This window comes from Macrobrachium rosenbergii, chromosome 23 (genome assembly GCF_040412425.1).
Source record: "Macrobrachium rosenbergii isolate ZJJX-2024 chromosome 23, ASM4041242v1, whole genome shotgun sequence".
Lineage (NCBI taxonomy): Eukaryota > Metazoa > Arthropoda > Malacostraca > Decapoda > Palaemonidae > Macrobrachium > Macrobrachium rosenbergii.
In genome coordinates this window covers 36,254,779-36,263,395 of record NC_089763.1, presented here as the reverse complement: position 1 = coordinate 36,263,395, position 8,617 = coordinate 36,254,779, and the positions used below count along the sequence as shown (strand labels likewise).

General features: G+C 34.6%; 1 long non-coding RNA gene across 1 annotated transcript; it reads left to right on the top strand.

Moving 5' to 3' along the window:
• Positions 1–442: 442 nt before the first annotated feature.
• LOC136851501 (uncharacterized) lies at positions 443–7,443 on the top strand. Its single transcript, XR_010856896.1, has 4 exons — positions 443–571; positions 3,867–4,844; positions 5,546–6,259; positions 7,156–7,443. It is a non-coding gene; the product is annotated as an uncharacterized lncRNA (long non-coding RNA).
• Positions 7,444–8,617: the final 1,174 nt, after the last annotated feature.

Below are 8,617 nucleotides of genomic sequence, written 5' to 3'. Positions count from 1 at the left end.
TTCGGGAAGATGTTCTCGGGGCACTGTGCATTAGCCTCCTGTGCTAGTCTTGCCAATTTCTTCTTCAACTGGTCTGTAAACTGGTCTGTATAGGGTCTATGTTGAGTTTAATGAATTTCGTGGTATACAGACGATTATATGCATGGGCATGATTATACTGAATTTGTAAATGCACATGAGTATGGACGCGTCATAGCCCAACCATATTTTGATGCGTTATGTGTGTATGTATGCATATGTGGGATACATTTGGGATTACGCTTCCTCACATCTTCGACTTATCATTGTCCCGGTCATTTCATTTTCCCTATCTATATTCATCCACTTATCAATTCATTCCTTTCACTTAATTCCTTAAATGCTCGAATATTCACAAACTCATAAAAGGTGGTGATAGAAATATTGTTCAGGCGTCGTGAAGGCCTCTGATTGGCCGAGGCAGATCGTTGCCAGAGCTTGTAACCCAACTGCAGAGACCCGGTGTACTTCAGATCTGAACAAGAAGAAGAATGAACGCTCGCCTTGGTAAACGGGGAACAAGGAACCATCTTGAAGAGAAGACGGGACCTCGGTAAGGAAAGGCATTTTAAATCAGTGCTTTTTTTAGTTCTTGGGGGAATTATCCGGATTCTGTAGACGTTGGAGGTTTTTAATAAACCTCTAACAATCTTGAGAATGTCTGCGGAGGGGCGTTTGTGGTCGTGAAATGTCAAATTTCGTGCGTTTTCGAGCAACGTGGTTTGTGATGTTCGTGACGAAGCTGTATGGCCTTCGTTTACTTTTCAAATCTCCGGATTTTTAGGGAAATTTTGAAGTTGCTGAATGCAGGCGTGTTCTGGGGCAATGGTGAAACTTTTAGCGTAAGTGTGGAAAGCTTTGAAGGGGATGAGAGGCATGATGTGAACCTTTGAACTCGCCCATCCAACAAGGATGAATTTCGAAGGGCCTTCCCTACATTGGGCCGTGCAGAACCCGGAGTTTTAATTCTAAGAAAGAGCTCCGCGCGGAGATATTTATTAATGAAATATTTACTGAACAATATGAAATGGGTGTATATGAAGCAGGACAGGTGAGATAACTTGAAAAATTTACATAAATAATCAGAGAAATTTACCGTCTTTTGTTTATTTTTTTACGTTAATCCCCCAAGAGGGGCTGGTATTCAACATGGCGTCCCGCCGGCAAATTCCTGAGATGTATGTTAGTATTGCACCAGCCCCGGTTTTTTTTACCGTGCCCCTAGGTTAGGTTAGGGTAGAGATGAAACGTCAGTGTAATTTGGGTGTGGGAAACATGATGAGGTTATTTTCAAGAAAATTTTATGGTTAGTTTTTAAGATATGGCGTCCCGGTCTTCTCAGGCAAAGGTCCCGGTACTCGGTTCACATCTCGGGGAAAATGCCTCCCGCCAAGCTTTTCCCGTTATTAAGAGAATATATTCTAAAAGTGTTATGCAAATCAAGAAAGGACATTTACAGATTGGGTAGTTTTTTTTTTTTTTTGCAGTTTTTTTCAGTGGGTAGGTGCCACTGAAACCTAGGTGAGAGAAATGGTCGATTGGCAGACATCCCTGAGAGGATGGTAGGCAATCGAAACCTCAAAAGTTTGAGCGAAGATACAATGCGTTGCTACCCTAAGCAATTCTCCTTGCATATGATGATTTGCTTAAATTTTTATCTATTTTTTTTCCTCCAATGACTGAAATCTGCTTGCTGTATTCCCTGTTACCTTCTGTAACTGTCATCAAAGATACGCCGTATCGTTTGGAAACTTGTATTTCAAGTCAGTGGCCCCTTTGGTGGGCTTGTTCCATATGAACAGGGTTCGTCTTCTGAAGAATAATAATAATAATAATATACTAGCATTTTTGCATTCATACGGCTGGGTATCTTTCGTCAGGGATTGAAAGCAGGCTTTTTGAAATCGTCATGAATCGCTCGCTTACAAGTTTCCTTTCGGAAATGGAATTTGAGCCACTCCCCCCTGCTGTTCCGTTGGTTGAGGATTAGAAGGAAAAATCCTGGAAACATTTTCCCGAGACGTAACCAAGTACCGAGACCTTTCCCTGAAAAAAGCGGGACGCCATATCTTAAAAACTAACCATAGAATTTTATTGGAAATAATCTCGTTATGTTTCTCACACCCAAATTACTTTAAAGGACCAATCTACCTTAACCTAACCTAACCTAGAGGCATGGCAACAGAATCGGGGATGGTGCAATACTATCATACATCTCAGGAATTTGCATCCGTGATTTATACAGGTTGTAACTATTATGACAACTTTAAATAACTTGGGATTTTTCGTGGGCGTTTGCAGGTAGGTCAGTATTTTTGATAACCGTGGAATTTCAGGATTATTTTCAGGACTTTTTCAGTGTAAGATGGAATGTTTAATTTTGATGTAGTCAAAGGCATCTATATATATATATATATATATATATATATATATATATATATATATATATATATATATATATATATATATATATATATATATATATATATATATATATATATATATATATATATATATATATATATATATATATATATATATATATATATATATATATATATATATATATATATATATATATATATATATATATATATATATATATATATATATATATATATATATATATATATATATATATATATATATATATATATATATATATATATATATATATATATATATATATATATATATATATATATATATATATATATATATATATATATATATATATATATATATATATATATATATATATATATATATAGTATATATATATATATATATATATATATATATATATATATATATATATATATATATATATATATATATATATATATATATATATATATAATATATATATATATATACAAATATATATATATATATATAAATATATATATATATATACAAATATATATATATATATAAATATATATATATATAATATATATATATATATATATATATATATATATATATATATATATATATATATATATATACATACATATATATATTAACCCCGTGTGGAAAATATTTTATTGTACCGACCTTTTAAACACACATTCATTTTATTTCAGCCAAAATTACTTTTTTATTGTAACCATTATTTGTTCGTTCTAAGTATAGTTCCACTGCAGTTCCCATCAATATAAAAACTTCTGTCTTGGCCAGCCTCATAGACAACAATGGTTCATGGTATTTCGAATAACGTCCTCGTGTAATATCCACGTAAGAAATTATCAAAATACCTTCGCACACGCATAGCTAGCTGTCTTTTTATATACCTTCAATGAGATAGACTCCGCAAGGGGGGCTAGCGCCGTCAGTGCACCTCACTCAATGCACTGTAGGCATTAACTCGATGTTCTGGACAGTGTCCATTCTACCCGTAGCTGCAACCCATTCCATTCCTTTTACTGTACCTCCGCTCAAATTCTCTCTTCAATCTTACTTTCCTCAACCCGTTCCTAACCACTGTTTCATAGTGCAACTGCTTTGAGGTTTTCCTCCTGTTAGACATTTTAAACCTTTTACTGGCAATTTCCCTTTCAGCGCTGAATGACCTCATCAACCTCATTACAGGTTCCTGCGCTTACTTGGGCTTTGGCCTAAATTCATTATTACATTATTTAGTATTTAAACAAAACTGATAACTCGATTCTTGAACGAGACATAGGAAACTACCATTAATCATTTTCATTTTCTCCCCTCAGTTACATAACCTAAGAAATCATTAGTTTCATGTCTTTGCAACTAAGGACTGAATCATCTCGAATTATTTGTGTCGAAGGACTTTACTATAATAAGTAATTAATGTAGATCCATTTTCGTTTCAGACGACACCGCTTCAAGGCCTACAGAGGCGTCGATTCTATGTAGTCACTTCGGTAGTACATCAGTAAAGCAATTCGATGACAGCTTTATAAAGCGTTTTCGATACATCGGGGGAACTTTCAAAGTCATGTCGATAAAACCTGATAAATCTTGTTAAATAACTGGCTCCATGGGGCGTCTTCTTCCTGTGCTTTCAGAACAAATTTAAATTAACTTATTCCTGGAGGCTTAATTACGACGTTCGATTTTTTTTTTTCACGAACCTTTCAGATTGCCATTCGAGTTTGAATTAAACATCCCAGACGACCATTATTCATTTTTTTTTAGAAACAGCTCATTTATATGTGTCATATGTTTCGATTTTGGAATCGGATAGAATCGCCGAGTTAATAAGCTAGTTTACTTCACTTTTGGAAATTAAGTTTCCCGTAACCAACGCGCGAATTTAAGCTGTTGTTAAGCATAAGTCCTAGAATAGCCGAATGATCTAGTTAGGCAAGTTGTAGATATAAAACTTATCTCTACTTCATTTAGTCATTCGAAATCATAAAAGTTTGCGTATTACAATTTTTGACGAATGATCCAGTGTAACGCGAATATAAGTCTCAATGAAAAAAGCTCGTGGATTTTAGAAGAAATCAAATTAGTAATAATAGTAGTAGTAGTAGTAATTGCAATTACCTTTGAAACGGCTCCCTTGCTAGTTCTGCTGTATTTTAAGGTAGGAGTTGTTGCCTTTGCATCGGCACACCTCGTTTGTATCGCAGCCCTTTTTTTGTGCATCGAATTGACTTTATAACGATGTATCGAATCAGGCTCCTGCTCTCGTGCGTCCAGCCCGAGGACAAGAGCCTGTGCTGGCAAAAGGCCAGTGGGATCATCTGTAAAGAACGAGCAGTCTTCACTTTGTATCGACTATTTCACATCAAACAACGAAGTGTCGTGGTAGAGAGATGGATTAGACCTGAGATTATAAACTGGTAAGTTTCTGAGTTTTGTAATTAACAAAATATATATAAAAAAAAGTTTAAATACAAAGTCCTGTGAGAGCTGATAATAATAATAATAATAATAATAATAATAATAATAATAATAATAATAATAATAATAAAAAGAAATGGCAGCATCAGTGGAATTGATTTTATATTTGGTCTTTTCAATTTTTCTTATAAACAATAATAATAATAATAATAATAATAATAATAATAATAATAATAATAAATAATAATAATAATAATGAACATGTTATCTGGCGTAATATCCTTAGAAAATAAAAAGTCATTATCATCAGCTCTAGGGTTTATTAGTGAGTAAAGGTCGATACATGCGCAAAAATAGTTTAACTTTCTGCTGTAACAATGGATTAATCATCTTCCCATCTGCCATGACGTTACCGAAATTTTTGCGCTGAGCTTGGCTCTTACAAATGACCCTTCAGGCTGCTTCCCTTGTGTAGAATCAACTTGCATTAATTGTCTGTTGTTGTGCATATCACTCGTAACATTAATCTGTACTTGGAATATTCACTGTTTTAATCGTTCACCAATTGTGTAGCTTTACTGCGTAAGATCTGGATGTGTGTAGGTAAACTATCTTGATCAGGGTATTCAGGGGGAGTGTCTAAAATACCATAACTTTTTCAAGTAAATTTAGCATTCTACATAGTTAATTTTCTTTGCAGGGTCATTACAGCACCTGGTGGAAGATGGTTACCCACTCGTTGAGTTTTCTGGTGGGAAATTGCTACAAGATGAAACGACACGAAAAGGAAGAAACTCAAAATGATGACATGAGATGTCCCAAGGTGATAATATTGGTGATGAAGAGAGTTGTATAGAATTCTAGAAAAGACAAGAGCCTTGTCAGAGCCCTAGTGGAAATGATCTAGAAATATCAGTACCCAGGAGAAGTCGATTTAAAGATAGAGAGTGCTTTAATGAAGAAAATCTAAAGTTGAATATCTTTCTAGGGAAGTGGAAATGACCCAACACAAACGTATTGGAGGACCCAGAACTATCTGGACGAGAACTGTGAAAAGCCAGACTGGAGATAAGTGGAGATTTGTGGCAGTGAAATGATAGTGAACACGGAAAGAACAAATTTTCACAAAAGTCAAAGAACAGGAGGACCCAGGCCTACTTGGACGAGAACTGTGAAAAGCCAGACTGGAGATAAGTGGAGATTTGTGGAAGTGAAATGATAGTGAACACGGAAAGAACAGATTTTCACAAAAGTCAAAGAATTGGAGGCCCAGAGGATGTTGATGCTTGGGGCATCCATAGTGTCCTCCATACTAGATGGATTGTGAAGAAACCATCGAGATAGTGTGTGAAGAAACCAAACTATTCAGCAACTTTCAACAGCTTGACCTTCAGCAACAACAGACCTGATTATGGTGAGTGTAGACGTATTTAATATGAAATATTATCATAGTTTCTGTGGAGATTGCATTGTGAGAGGGTGTACCATTTTTTTATTGTTATTTTTTATTCCTTGGACAGTTCATTTGATGGTAGAGACCAGAGAATCAGGAACGCAGAGCAAACTCTGATTGGCAGCACTAAAGAAAACGAGAATCTTGTAAAGCATAGGTCTTTAGTGGCTGGAGAGGTTGGTTCATTAACCTATGTGATATAGATAATAATAATAATAATAATAATAATAATAATAATAATAATAATAATAATAATGAAGTAGACCCTCTCTGAAACAAGCCTTATTAAATAGGATGGTTGCATCATTTCAATTAATTTTGTATAGCGTCTTCTCAATCTTCCTTACAATTCTTTTCTTCTCCACGTCAATATTGGACAGCAGTTGGCCAATGGTCATATTTCGGTAAAAAGAAATACATTAGCAGCCAATATACAGCAGTCTTTATTCTTTGTAGAAGAGAAGGTGGTGAAACGCTGGGTTATAATTGATGATAATTGATTTGCACTGAAGTCCCTATCAGTTTTTAGTGAAGTGTACATTGTGGACAGATTTTTTCATGTTCCATCAACAGTTACTATTGTTGGAGCTGAGATGAAGTGTAGAATGATGATCTTCATAAATTACGAAGATTTCAGTAGCAGCCAAGGCCCCATCTCTGACCCTCTTAGTAATAAAGGCTTAGGTATAAGATCCTGGAGGCCTGGCAACAGCTAATTATTGTCATTGTTTTGATGCCTTATAAGCAAAAAAAAAAAAAAAAAACTTCCGTTTTCCTTGACTGACTTAAATTGTCTCTCGCCCTTATCTACAGCTCTCTTCTGTAACTTGCCACTGACTTGTTTCTCGTCCCCTCAGGTCAGAATGTGACCAGTTAAACAGACACCTCATATGTTGCTTGGAATTCCAGGAGAACAACCTGCTGTGCAAGAAGAAGAGGAGGAGCTTATACATCATGAAACAACTTCGTTCAGAAGATCAAATTTGCCCATCAATTTGTCAGAAATTATGGTTGTTCACTGATGTTAACTGCTGGTATGGTAATGGAAGAGATGTAGCAGGGAAAATGACTGAATAACCATTAGTGTTGGAAATAGCCATTGAATAATCAGTAATGTTGGAAATAGTCATTGAATAACCATTAATGATGGAAATTAATTTAATGATCCTGGATGGTGGGAATAGTTACTGAATAATCATTAATGTTGGAAATAGTCATTGAATAATATTAATGTTGGAAATAGTCATGGAATAATCATTAATGTTGGTAATAATGGAATAATCATTAATGTTGGTAATAGTCATGGAATAATCATTAATGTTGGAAATAGTCATTGAATAATCGATCATGTTTCAGTTAGTCATAGTTTGGTATACAGAGAATACACCATTTTCCTCACATTTCATTACTAAAACTCGCACAGGGCATAGTTTTCAGTAGTGTGAGAATTTTGATCGGATTCGCAACAGTTCCTGTTAACACACAATTTAGCAAGGGTAAAGTATTACTTATTGCAACTTCATAATGTTGTAAAAAATCGTGAATTCCTAGCATATGAAGTAGTTCAGGGTGCTTTAATGTAGATTAACATATCAGTATCAGGAATTTGGTAGTTCAGTATGTTTCAGAATTCTTCAGTTTGGTATCAGCTAGTATAGGTAGCTCAGTGTAAGTCAGCATGCATAGTTTTTTTTTTTTATATATTTTGCTTAAATTTCTTGACAGTTTATCAGTTATCATTCTGCTCAGTACAGCATATTCAAAGATGAATGGTCTTTACCTAGATTTTTTAACAGTTTAGTATCATTGTTTGGTAGGTTTTTAGGATCTCTCCAAGGGTTTTATCCCGGTATGTATCCACCTTTGCAGCGTGTTTAGTACAAGCCCGTTGGGGATGACCTTAAAAATATAAACAAAAGACTGTAAATATCATAAAGATAATGACCCCAAAGGAATAATAGTCCCAGATAACGACCCTTGAGCTTTGCTGGGCGGTCACTATCTAGGAAAGATCCAGTTTTTAAATATACTAATTCTATATTAGCTGTCAGGTAGCTCAATGTGATCCTGAATGCATTGTTTTTCCACTTAAATTTCGTAGTTTACAAGTAAAAGTCTCATCAGTTTGATTTCAGGTGTCAGGTAGCTCAGTTTGTTGGAGAATACTGTGCATAGTTTTGTTTATTAAAATTCTCATCATTTAGATTTCAACTGTCAGGTAGCTCAGTATGTTTGAAGAGTACTGTATAGTTTTTTTATTAGAATTCTCGTCAGTTTGCCATCAATGGTCAGGTACCTCATTGTTTAAAAATAGTGTAC